Genomic DNA, 12,686 nt, shown 5'->3' on the forward strand with positions numbered 1-12,686 from the left:
TTCACTAAATATGACAAAATAAATTTTTTCTATACATACATATACATATATTTATATATGATATAAAAATTAAAAAATTGTGTGCGGAAAAATTCAGAAAGATAAAATTCGATATGATAATTAAATTGGTTTTTTTATGATACTATATTTTATTGAGATTTTGATATATGGGAAAATTTTTCGCACGAAATTTGAAGATGATTTACAATGGCAGCATTTAATACATATATATTGCATTATTTTTTCATTAAATGATTTAATTTCAAATTTGAATTTTTATCAAAAATAATTCCTATGCAAGAAAGGAATGAAAGTAGAACATAGTAATTTGCCATTGTGTAATATATATTAATTAATCATATGTTATTATTGAAAAAATAATACTGCTGTGATCACGAAAAAGTGATTGCTCATGTGATATCATATCATTTAAATATCATTTAAATTTTGTCATTTTTTTTGTCATATCATTTAAATTTTGATATCTAGTGAATATTTGTTATGAAGTATTATATATGTATTATTACTTTTCTTTTTTATCATATCATTAACTTAGTGATGGTAATCGTTAAACAGTTCGTTTGCATCACATAATTCATTTTATCAGAATGATAATAGGAAGGATAATTATGCCATACTACAATTTTAATATTTAAAATAATTTTATTTAATGTTTAACTCAGGCATATCGAATAATATAGTGTGATAAAGTACATTGATAAGATATGCTGATTTATTATGTTATTAGTTTTCAGCTTGCCTAAATATAAATATATATTTATTTATTTATTCAATTGTCTATTTAAATTTTAATTTACTCCATGAATTACTCCATTTCGCATTTGTTCATTTGTGTTCTGTGATTATTGCAAAAAGAATTGTTCACTTGCTTCTTTACTGAAAAATTTTCATCATTTTGAATACTTATTTTGATATTTCAGCAACTACTTATTGACTCATTTCTACTCGCTTACTTTACTGTATAACTTATATTACCTGTATAACCGTAATAATTCAGTATCTCATTGTATAAGTTATGTTCACTTTCTTTTTTTGCTAAAAATTGCAATTACGGATTTTACAAACATTAGAGTACATTTTAATAATAGTATTTCAAAAAAAAAAAATTATCGTCTTTTTCTCTAAAAGCAATTTTTCTAGATGTAGAATTTTAGGTATAACATTTAGCTCTTTTTAGAATTGCAAAAATTCTTAGATTTAAAAATTTTTTAAAATAAAGAAAGTGAATGATAAATTTATGGATGATAATTTAAGAATAATGTCATGTAATCTATATTATAGTAGCTATCATTATCACTAGTTTTTATTATGCAGTTTTTTGCAGTTTTCATTTTTCAATTTAACAAACGATTTCTGAAATGTGTCAATGATAAGTGACATTTTTGAAGATATGAAATGGGCAATAACATTTCATAAACAATTGCAGCACACTTAAAAATATGGCTAAGCAAATGATTGACAATAAAAAAAAAAGTGTTTTATAATAAAAGTTCTAAAATTATTTTTTTATTGAATAGTCAAATTTTTTGCAAATAATACAAAAACAGTTTTTTTTGCAGACAATCAATACTGATATTTGAAGCAAAAGTGAAAGAAAAAAATTGAATTTCATTAAACAAAAACTTTTTTTTGTTCAAAATATTTTCATTGTTAAAAGATTACACAATAATTAATTTAGAAGATGAAAAAATAATTACTGAAATTGATAAGTAGGTTAGAGTGGTGTAATTAACTTCAAGAATTTGATGATATTTAAAAGTTATTTTATCATATTTCAGAGTTATTTTCAAATTACTATTTCAGTTATAAATTTTTCAGAGGAACATAAATTATGTAAAATTAGAAATTAATTTGTTGATATTTTCTTAAATTAGGTTTAAAATTAATTGCTGATTTCCTTTATTAGTCGAAAATAAAAGTACGCGATGCAATTCCACAAAGAGTGCTGTAAAATTTTTAATTTTTTACTACTTGTAATTAAAAGAATTTGCATTCTCTATTTCCTTTTTTAAATTATATAATTTTTATTAATTTTGAATCCCCAAATTATTGTATCAGATTTTTGGAACATATGAATATGCTAAAGTTATTTAAATTTTTACATATTCAATTTAATTTGCTCAAAAATATTTTGTTAAATCACATACAGAGTATCCAGCAGCTGATATTTAATTAAAATTTGATGAATTGCAATAAATTTATAGAAAGTATGAAAGAAATTAGTTTTTTTTCTCATTAATTAATCCTCCAATATGAGTATTTTACCGATTTCATATATATTTCAAGTAGAGAAATTTAAATTTCAAATTAAATTTTGATGACTTTCACAAGTTAGTGTAAGCAATAAAACAATAAAAAATTTTTAACATACCCATTTTGAGATATATTTAAATTATGCTTTTAATCAGATTACCTTTAAAGAGATCCACTCTTTGTTAATTTATTGCTACCTTCAAGGTAAAATAATCATATGTATATGATAGCATATCTAAAAAAAAAAAAACAAAAAAATATTTTGGAATATTTGAAATTGATGATTGCTTATTTTAATTATAGAATTTGAAATGAATTATTGTATGTCTGATTAAACTGAATTAAAATAATCAAAATGAACGATCGTTTATGTAAAAGATTCAAATAAATGATAAACATGAATGTATTTATAGACACATTTCTTTTTCAATCCATTGATCTACAATATAATTTCATCCAAATCTTAAATACAAATTCATAAATTTATAATACCTGATTTTTTGCATATGTTTTATTAATTTAATTAAAGTTTTTTAATCATTTTTTATTTTAGATTCTCATAAGAAACGCAATGTTGAATACTGCTAAAGATTTTTATATTATTTTATTATTATTTTCAATGTTATTTTTATTTATTATTATTATAATTTTGATCATTTACTTTTATTATTATAATTCAAATTAGGCTCATATCATTTGTTACTTTCTAATTATGTTTTTTTCATCATTCATATTTATTTTCATTGTTAGCCAAAAAAATATATTATCATTCTCAGTTTCATTTATTAAAAAAAATATTAACAAGTATTAAATTATAAAAAGAACGAATAGGTTTACTTATCAAACGATTACTTATCAAAGCATATCAAAAGAATGGAACAAAACTGATTAGTGATAATATTACTCATCAACAGATAATACTTAATCATATAAATACTGTATCATATATTTCAAATCCATCAAAAAAGTTTAACTTAAAAATTTATCATTCAATTTGTTCCAATCTTTTTTCTCATTTTATTATCCATTCATTTTGCTAGATAAGGATATTTGAATAATTGAATTGATAAAATTGTTTGATTAATAAGTAACCTTCAAATATTCTTCTCCCTCATTTCTTATTCTCACTTATTTCTCTCTCTCTCTCTCTCCCTCTCTTTCTTCTGTCAGATTTATTATCCATCTGATTACATTCCCTTTTATTTTTTCTGCTCATTTCGATTGATGTGTCCAAGCGGTAAACAATTTTTTGGCGGTTGCATCATTTGGCATATGCGTAAACAATGTATATTTTTTAATAGCTGCAAAAAAAAAGGAAAAAGAAAAAAGAGAAAAAAAGAAATGTAAATTAACAAAAAACAAAAACGAAATTACAGAAATAAAAGTTAGTAAATTTTTAAAATAGCACTTAATAATATAATAATATTAAAAAACCATAGGTAATATTTATAAAACATATATAATGGTTATCATTTATTAAAATGATAATTATCATTTATAAAATATCACTTGAAAATTTAATAATATTAAAAACCCATAGCTAATATTTATAAAACATATATAATGATTATCATTTATTAAAATAATTATTATCATTTATCATTTGTAAAATATCACTTGATAATATAATAATATAAAAAACCATAAGTAATATTTTATAACATATATAGTGATTATCATTTATTAAAATGATAATTATCATTTATAAAATATCAATTGAAAATTTAATAATATTAAAAACCATAGGTAATATTTATAACATATATAGTGATTATCATTTATCATTTGTAAAATATCATTTGAAAACATAATATTATTAAAAAGCAAAGGTAATATTTATTTAACATGTATAATGATGATAATTTATCAAAATGATAATCATAAAAGCATTATACAACATTTATCACAAAAGTTTTATGACATTTACTACAATAATTGATTTGTTTATTGCAAAAGTATGCTAAAAATGAGAATAATAAATGAAACTTTACATATTAAATTAATTTATTTGTTACTTAAATTTTGTAATAAATGCGTAAAATCACAAAAATACTAAATAAGAAAAGAAAGTGCAATGGAAATTAATTGCAAAATGAAAATTACTGCAATAATTGAAAAATAAATAAATAAATAATTTGAAAAATAAAAAATAAAATTATTGATAATATTAATAAGTCAAAAATTTATGATTGCAAAGAATCAAATTAAAATTTTAATTGGTTATTTTATTATAAGCAACGATTTAGTCAGAAAAAATACGGTTTATAAAGAAAAATGAACAAAAAAAATTGCACATATCGATGTTACATGAAAATGCAAATAATTCCGAAAGTAAAGTAACAAATTTAATTTAATCAAAACTTTTCTTTTAATTTCAACAAATTTTTTTTGGCATTAATGAATGTTTCGCATTCGTTGTTTAACTGAAAATATTATTAAACGATACATATTTTTGAATATTTTTTAAAAAAACCACAAATTTCATTATTTCATTATAGTTCTTTTTTTAATTGAATATAAATTAGCATAAAAGTTAAAAATGATAATTTATATAGCTTTCAGATCTTTTTTTTTTCTGAAAAAGAATATTTTACTTTAAAATATCTATAAAAATAGCTAAATGATCAAATAAGTTTTAATTTATTTTTTTGTTTACTTTTTCCCTTTATTTTTTTCTTCCTTTTTGCATTGAATATGAAATGTTTGTTTGATAAAAGCTACAAAAAAATGAAAATTTAACATATTTTAGGTTAATTTAATAAATAAATATTGATAATATAACCAAGAAATCAAGAATTATCAATAATATTTCCTAAATTTTTTAAAATATAAATATATAAACTTTAATCTCTTCGTGCTCATTCAATTAGTGAAATATAACGAATGATAATTAATTAATCCGTGCTCTGCATTAATTACATCGACTGAATAAATTTTTCATATCAAATTAGAATGTAAATGAGATATTATTATAATAATTCAATTTTTAAAATATTATTGCTACATAATTATAAATTATTGCAAATTTATGAAATTACAATTACAAAATAATTTCTTTCTTTTACATTTATTATAATTTTATACTTATTATTAAATTTTATTTCTTTTTTTTTTCACTCATTCTTTTATTATCACAAACTATAATCTCTGAAAATATGGCATAGAGTAATAATGGAAATTGAAATTGCAGGTGCAAGTTGCACACCTGAAGGTATTATGCAACCTGAACATCGTTCACTTTCATTATCAGTTAGCTATTGCCAGTGTCGTTGTACTTGTACATAATCTCTTATCAATTGATATCTTTCATTGATAATCTACAAAAAAAAAAAAGAATTAATAAAAATTGATAAAAAATTTTTTTCAATTTTGCTTTTTCTTTAACAATTTAATAGGGTATTTATACAAATATAATGAAATTTTTTAAGAGATACGACAATTACTTATTAATTTTTATTTAAATCAATTTTTTTTTTTTATTATTATGAGAAACGAAAAAATTACTGTTATAATTTATGATATATGTGTATATTAACCATAAAATGTTTATATTTTCTTGCTTAATTTAGTTTGTTTCTTTTTTTTTTTACACAAGAAAATTGGTATTAATAAATACTTTTACTTTTTGTTTAAATGAGAAAAAAAAATTTTATTTATATGGAATTGTAAATTATGTATGTATGAATTTTTGATTTTTTTAACTTCTTATTTTCATCCATTGATTTGCCTTTTTTTTTTTTTGATCGATTAAATGCTAATTGATTCATTTCAATTAAGATTATATGAAAATTTTAAGATTCTATCAAAGATCAATGTTAATTAATGATTATAGTAGCAGTAATGTTTATTATTATTATTATTATCAACTATTATTGAAATAATTGTTATTAATTATTATTTTTATTATTACTACTACTAGAAGCATTTTTTTATTTATTTTATTATTATTAAAAGTAATATTTGTGGTATTTGTTATGTTCACCGTATAATACTTAAAAAAAAAAAAAAAAAACAATTTGCTTATTCTAATCAAATAATTATTGAATGTAGTGGAATGAAAAAAAAAAAAAAAAAAAAAAGATTATGGAAAATATATGACACATGGAGATTCTCCATCTCTACATATTACATAATTCCGCGGTATGTCCATTCGGTAAACAATATTTTGGCGGTAGGGTCAGAAGGACATTTGCATACCAGTAAACAACTCTTACTGTCTGCATCAAGATATTAAGAATAAAAAAAAGAAAGAGAAAAGTGAAGTATTATGGTGACAAATGTAACAAATATTTTTGGTAAAATAAAAAGAGAAAAAAAGAAAAAGAAAATACTTTTTAATATTTTATTAATTTGTGAAATTGAAATTTCTATCAACATTTACAAATAGTTTTTTTTTTTTTTTTTTTTTTTTTTGTACATTTAAAATCAATTTAAAATTCTAATTTCAATTATGATTAAATTATAATTTGAAAGTGAGGAAGAAATCAATAATTAATTCTTAATATTAACATAAAATTTCTGAGGATTTACTATTTTTTTTTTCTTGTTAAATTCTAAAAATAGTAAAACAGAAGAAACTTTGAACATATCAACTCTTCATTAGATATTATTTATTTCATCAAAATTTTCATTATTCAAGTTTTGAACTTAAAATTATTTAAATTTGTAATAAAGGCATGGAACTGTATTTTTCAGAATTAATAAATTACTTAAAAAAGTTAAAGTTGAGTGAATGAATCATTTGGAACTCACAGTGCCGAAATTATTATAATCAAATAGTTTAGATTGTCCATCAGCCATTCAATTTAAAATTAAATTAGCAAAACGTATTATTTTCATCTCTTAATTCATTATCAGTTATTATCACTTTGACAACAATATCAACAATATCACTACTGTTAACTTTGCATAGTAAACAGAGAAAATTGAATTATCGATTTAAATATTAATATTTCTATCAGGAAATTAGTACCTGCAAATTAGGAGAGACAGTTTGAAATAAAATGAAAGAGAATTAATTGAAGTGTCTAACTTGTTCCATCGATTTTCAATAAAATGAACAATGTAATTTGCAAAAAACATTTTAAAACAATTTTGCAATAATTACATAACTTATTATTATATAAAATGTAACCGTTTTTGATTCTTATTTAATGCAAATTTTAACAAATAAAACCTTTTTCCACTTCTTTATCCGATTTTCCCTGTCCGTTATAAATAATAATAATAATAAAATAAAAAATAAATAAATAAAATTATCTGCAGCAGTAATATTAAAGTTTTACAATCAAGATAGAAAAATTTGATTTTAACCCAAACTATTTATAACTTAAACTTAATGACTGACTTTAATTTCCAATCTGTAATAATATTCACAACTTTTGATGTCCTTTTTTTGTTTTTGTTTCTTTTTTTTCTTTGAAATTTAAAGTTTTTTAGTTTACTATTTTTGCAATCTGAAATTATTTTGAGAAAGTAAAAATGGTTATACTTCCAACAATAATTACAAGTTAAAAAAGCTGTATTAGTGATTATCGATTATTGTAAGAAAAATAGATCACTTTGATCTACTTGAATTTACTGATGCAACCAAATCAATTTTCCGTAACCAGGAATTTACTTAATATGCTATGGATAAATGCAGAAGAATAAATAATACTTAAAATTAAAGGATGAAAAAAAAGTTAGAATTATTTAAGTTAAAAATATATAATTTTACCATCTGTGAAACAAAATAAAAAAAGAAATAATTCAACAATTTCATTAATTTTATAATCAACACAATGAAATATTTAATAATATCATTGTAAATAGTTTTCGTGAAATTCTTAACAAATTTCTGATCTTAATAAATACCCAAAACGATCAAAACAGAATGTCTATGTGATACCTAATCTAATATCATCCATTGTGATAACATCATATCACTTTTTTTTTTTGATCTAAGCTGTAGTATATTAAAATGATAAATTAATATCATTAATTATCGAAAGATGAAAAAATACTGAATTATTTATTAATAAAACATTTGAAAACAAATTTTTTATTTACAGAAATGACTGCATTAATTGAATGATAAGACATCATATAAAATTTGAAAATCATTGGTGAGGATATTTGTGACAACATTTCAAAGCATTTTTTTACTAAGTATGTTTAAACTTAAGATATTATCACTCTATTTTGAATATGAGTTATTACTTGTAATTATTGCTGGAAATATTATTTTAGAAATAAACAATAAACATTTAAATTTGATTATTTCCTTTTCTTTTTTTTTTTAAACATTTGTAAATTGTATTAAAGTTATTCATCCAAGTGAACATTTGTTATTTTGTCAATATTCCATTGAAGTAATTCATAAAATTATATTAAAGTGATATTAATTAGTCCGTTAATTATTATACTAACGAAAATCAATCGTTAAATGAAATAAAAAAGTATTTCAAATCTAATATTATCAGGAATTTTAAAATTTTTATAAAATTTAGAAATAGAAAAACTTAAAAGTAAAGTTATTATTGTATAATTGCTTCTAATTTAAAATATTATTTAAAAAATGAAGTAATTTTTGTTTTTCATTTATTATTTATTAAATAATAATTTGTTATTAATATCGTTGATCATATAATTATTATTAGTGCTATTATTGCTTTTTTTTTAATAACAATTAATTTTAACTTATTATGCATTAGATCAAAAAAAAAAAATTAATGATATGATGTTATCACAATGGATGATATTAGATTAGATATCACATAGACATTCCTTTTTGATTGTTTTGGGTATTTACTAAGATTAGAAATTTTTAAGAATTTCACGAAAACTATTTACAATGATTCCATTGAATATTTAGTTTGAATATTTCATTGTGTTGATTATAAAATTAATGAAATTGTTGAATTATTTTTTTTTTTTATTTTGTTTTTTTGAATTTAATTAAAATATTAAATGATTGATAAATGATATCCATTGCAGCGGTAATCCTCAAAATCAGAATAAATTAGAAAAATATGGAAAAACAATTACAAATCACTTCTTTTTATATAAAAGTTGCAAAACATTATTTATTTTTCTTTTTTGACACTTAAAAAAAAAATCATTTCACGAAAAAAAGGCAACAATATGTTAAAAAAATATGTAGAAAAAGGATTAGCTTAAAAAATGAAAATAGAAAAAACAGAATTTTTAACTCAATTTTGTTGCTAACAGTTATTGTAAAATCAATATTAGAGGTCAGATCAACTTTGGAGAGGACAGAATTTGGAAAAGGTCAGTTTTCAAGGGGTCAAATTTAGAAAAAAAAAAAAAAAAAACATTAAGCAATAAAAAGCAAATCAAATAATACATTTGTGAAATGAATGACAAAATTGGTTTCTCAATAATTTTGTATAATAAGAAATAATTTAAAATTTTATGCATTTCATTCAATAAAACAATCACAAAAAAAAGCAATACAATTTGCTATTTCATATTTTTTACTAATTATTTGCTATTACTAAGTTAATTATTTGTTATTGCGATAAACTCAAACGATTATATCACAAATAGTTCCAAAAGTTTTATATTTTCAATTCTTTCATTCTTTCTTTTTGATAAATTTTTTTTATGTTTATTAAATTGTTTTAAAATAATAAATAAGCTTTGCAATGCTTATAATCATTTGAGAAGCTAAATGTATTCCTTCGAAATATTTAAACGAATAAATGACAATAAAATTCTGAATATTAACTGTAAACATCTGACATTTAAATTCATTTAATCGTCAACTAATTATTTTGAGTTCATATTATGTTCGAAATATTTTGAATCTTTTAAAAAATTGAAAAACAATTTGGTTTATTTTCGGAAATATGAAAGCACATAATATTGTTTAAATAGCATAACTTTAGCTCTTGCAACTTCAATTTGCATTATTGATAATATTAAATACATTGATAGAATTTGTTGGAAGTATGAGATTCAATGTTTTCAATTTCTAATATTTATTTCTTTCATCCAATCATATTTGTCAGAATCTAAGAAAAAAACTGATATGATATTATTACAGAGGAGACAGTAGTCCTTTAAATCATTTTGTAAAGGAATTTTTCATTTTTTCATTCACTCTGATTCGAATAATTTTTATAAAGTTACATTATTTTGATGTCAATTGCTAAAATTAATTAATTTTACGGTTGCATCAAACTACTTATAATACAAATAAACTTAAATATTTCATTCTTTTGTCTATAAAATGTGTGAAATTGTTGAATTAGTTTTTTTTTTGGTTATTTCTTTATTTGTTTGACGTGATTGGAAGGTTTGAATGATTGAATGAATGGTACTTAGGAAAAGAGTTCCACATGGTTAGAATTAGAGGACTGGTCACTCCATCTCTAGTGGTCACTATTAGATAAGATTGATTGTAGCAGAGATAAAGAACAATTTTGTTTACCGTTAAATGCCCCACTTCATTTATCCCGGTGATCCACAAACCGATAGATCTGATCCAATGGAATTCCTGGAAACGTCACATAACATGGCGCCTATTTTTTAGCAACGCCCTCAAATTTCCCTATAAAAGCAGCCAATCTTGGTATCGAAGTCATTCAGTTACCAAATGATTACCTTCTTCCGTTTCCTGATTGGTCCTGGATTACCTGGAAACTCCTCAAGGAGCGGTAGTTGTATCGTCTGTGATATGTTGTATAATTGGTTGTTGCTCACATCACAGACCCGATGCAGCGACTGCACTTGTGCTACTCCCGAGATATCCCACACCAAACTACTGCTAATGTCGAAACTGTAGCTATTCGGGATAGTCTCTCACGGTAGAGCTTGAAAATCAATTTGCTCACCGGAGACATTGTTCCGCATAGGTACGGTACATTTCCGTCTCATCTACACAAATTCTTGAAACCTCAAGCTGAACGTTGATCATACTTTGACTTCATTTTCATACAATAATGAGTAGATTGAAAATCGTTTCACTGATATCCCAAAAGATTCTGAATGTAAAAAATAAAATAAAAAATCTTGAATGTTTCTGAAATCTTGAAATATCCCTAAAAAGTCTTGAAAATTATCCTAAATGTAAATAAAAAAAAAAAAAAAAAAAAATTATCCTATATTTGAACAATGTTTTATCATATCTATCAACATAATACCTAATAAAATAGTTATGTACAATTAAAAAAATCAATTCAAAGTAAATAATGAAAAAACAATTTAAATAGCAATTGCCATCGTTTTTTGGTACTTGTAGGATTTCATATTGGCCAATAAATATTTATGATATTAATCACTAATTTGTTTTCCAACTATGAATATAACATTTAAAAAGCAACAACAATACAAGACAAAAAAAAAAAATTTAATTTAAAATAAAGGAGAAGGATGAAAAGTTTTATTTTCAATTAATCAAAATATTATAGAATTCATAGCGTTCAAAGTATTGTTAATATATTGTATGAGATTGTTTTATGCATTGCAAATTTGAACAAACTTTGAAAATGAATTTATTTTTAAAATGAATGAAAATACAAATGAAGCTTATCAGCTATTAAGTAATGAACATTTAGTAGTGCTACAGTATGACATTAGCTATTAGCTTTTCAATGCTTTCTGTTATTAGCTAATTTCTCTAAAGTTACATCATTTTTATGCATGAATTGTGCACATGTGAAATAATTACTGCAACATATTATGAAAGGTAACATAAATGACAATTAAGGTTTTTTAAAAAAGAAATAAATATTGCAAGCATACTAGTAATCATTAATTAAATTAAAATTACAAGTAATCATTAATTCATAATTGAAATTATTAATTTATTAGAAGAAAATTATTTTGTTCAGAAATTAAAATAAAAGTGAAATTAGATCAAAATGACAAAAATGCACACAAAAAATTGAATTATTATGAAATATGAGAAGAAAAATTATTTTAAAAGAATTTTAAGTACTCGCAAATAAGCAACAAATGTAACCAATTGTGAATTTTAATCTAATTTTACTAAAAAAAAAAAAAAAAAAAATAAATAAAGAAAAGAAGAGAAATCTGTTCAATAAAAATAGATCTTTAATATAGTCAAATTTATTTGAAATTAATCAAATTTATTAAAAATTACGCCTACTCAATTCTATTTTCACTTCAGCCTTTTTTCATTTTAATTTCATATCATATGATTTTTATTTTTATTTTTTTAAATATTCAATAATTGGGTCACTATTAATCGATTTGCATTTGTTGACAAAGACATATCCAATCGGAACGATACAACATCGATTATTGAATATTGTTTTATTTATTTTTTTCAGGGAAATTTAGCAAAAATTATTAATATATATATATATTTTCCAAAATATCATTCAATAAAAGTTTTAATATTTTGTTTTTACACTCCAAAATTTCTTATCAATATCACAAAT

General features: G+C 21.3%; 2 non-coding genes across 2 annotated transcripts; both read left to right on the plus strand.

Annotated features, from left to right (window-relative positions):
* Window positions 1-10,983: 10,983 nt before the first annotated feature.
* Window positions 10,984-11,004, plus strand: Bma-mir-2b.2. The gene has a single exon (XR_006228154.1). It is a non-coding gene; the product is annotated as a microRNA Bma-mir-2b.2,a (microRNA).
* A 106-nt stretch (window positions 11,005-11,110) lies between these two features.
* On the plus strand, window positions 11,111-11,132 carry Bma-mir-36.2. Its single transcript, XR_006228157.1, has one exon. It is a non-coding gene; the product is annotated as a microRNA Bma-mir-36.2,a (microRNA).
* The last annotated feature ends 1,554 nt before the right edge of the window (window positions 11,133-12,686 follow it).

The sequence above is a fragment of the Brugia malayi genome (genome assembly GCF_000002995.4).
Source record: "Brugia malayi strain FR3 genome assembly, contig: Bm_v4_Chr2_contig_001, whole genome shotgun sequence".
In the NCBI taxonomy this organism is placed as follows: domain Eukaryota; kingdom Metazoa; phylum Nematoda; class Chromadorea; order Rhabditida; family Onchocercidae; genus Brugia; species Brugia malayi.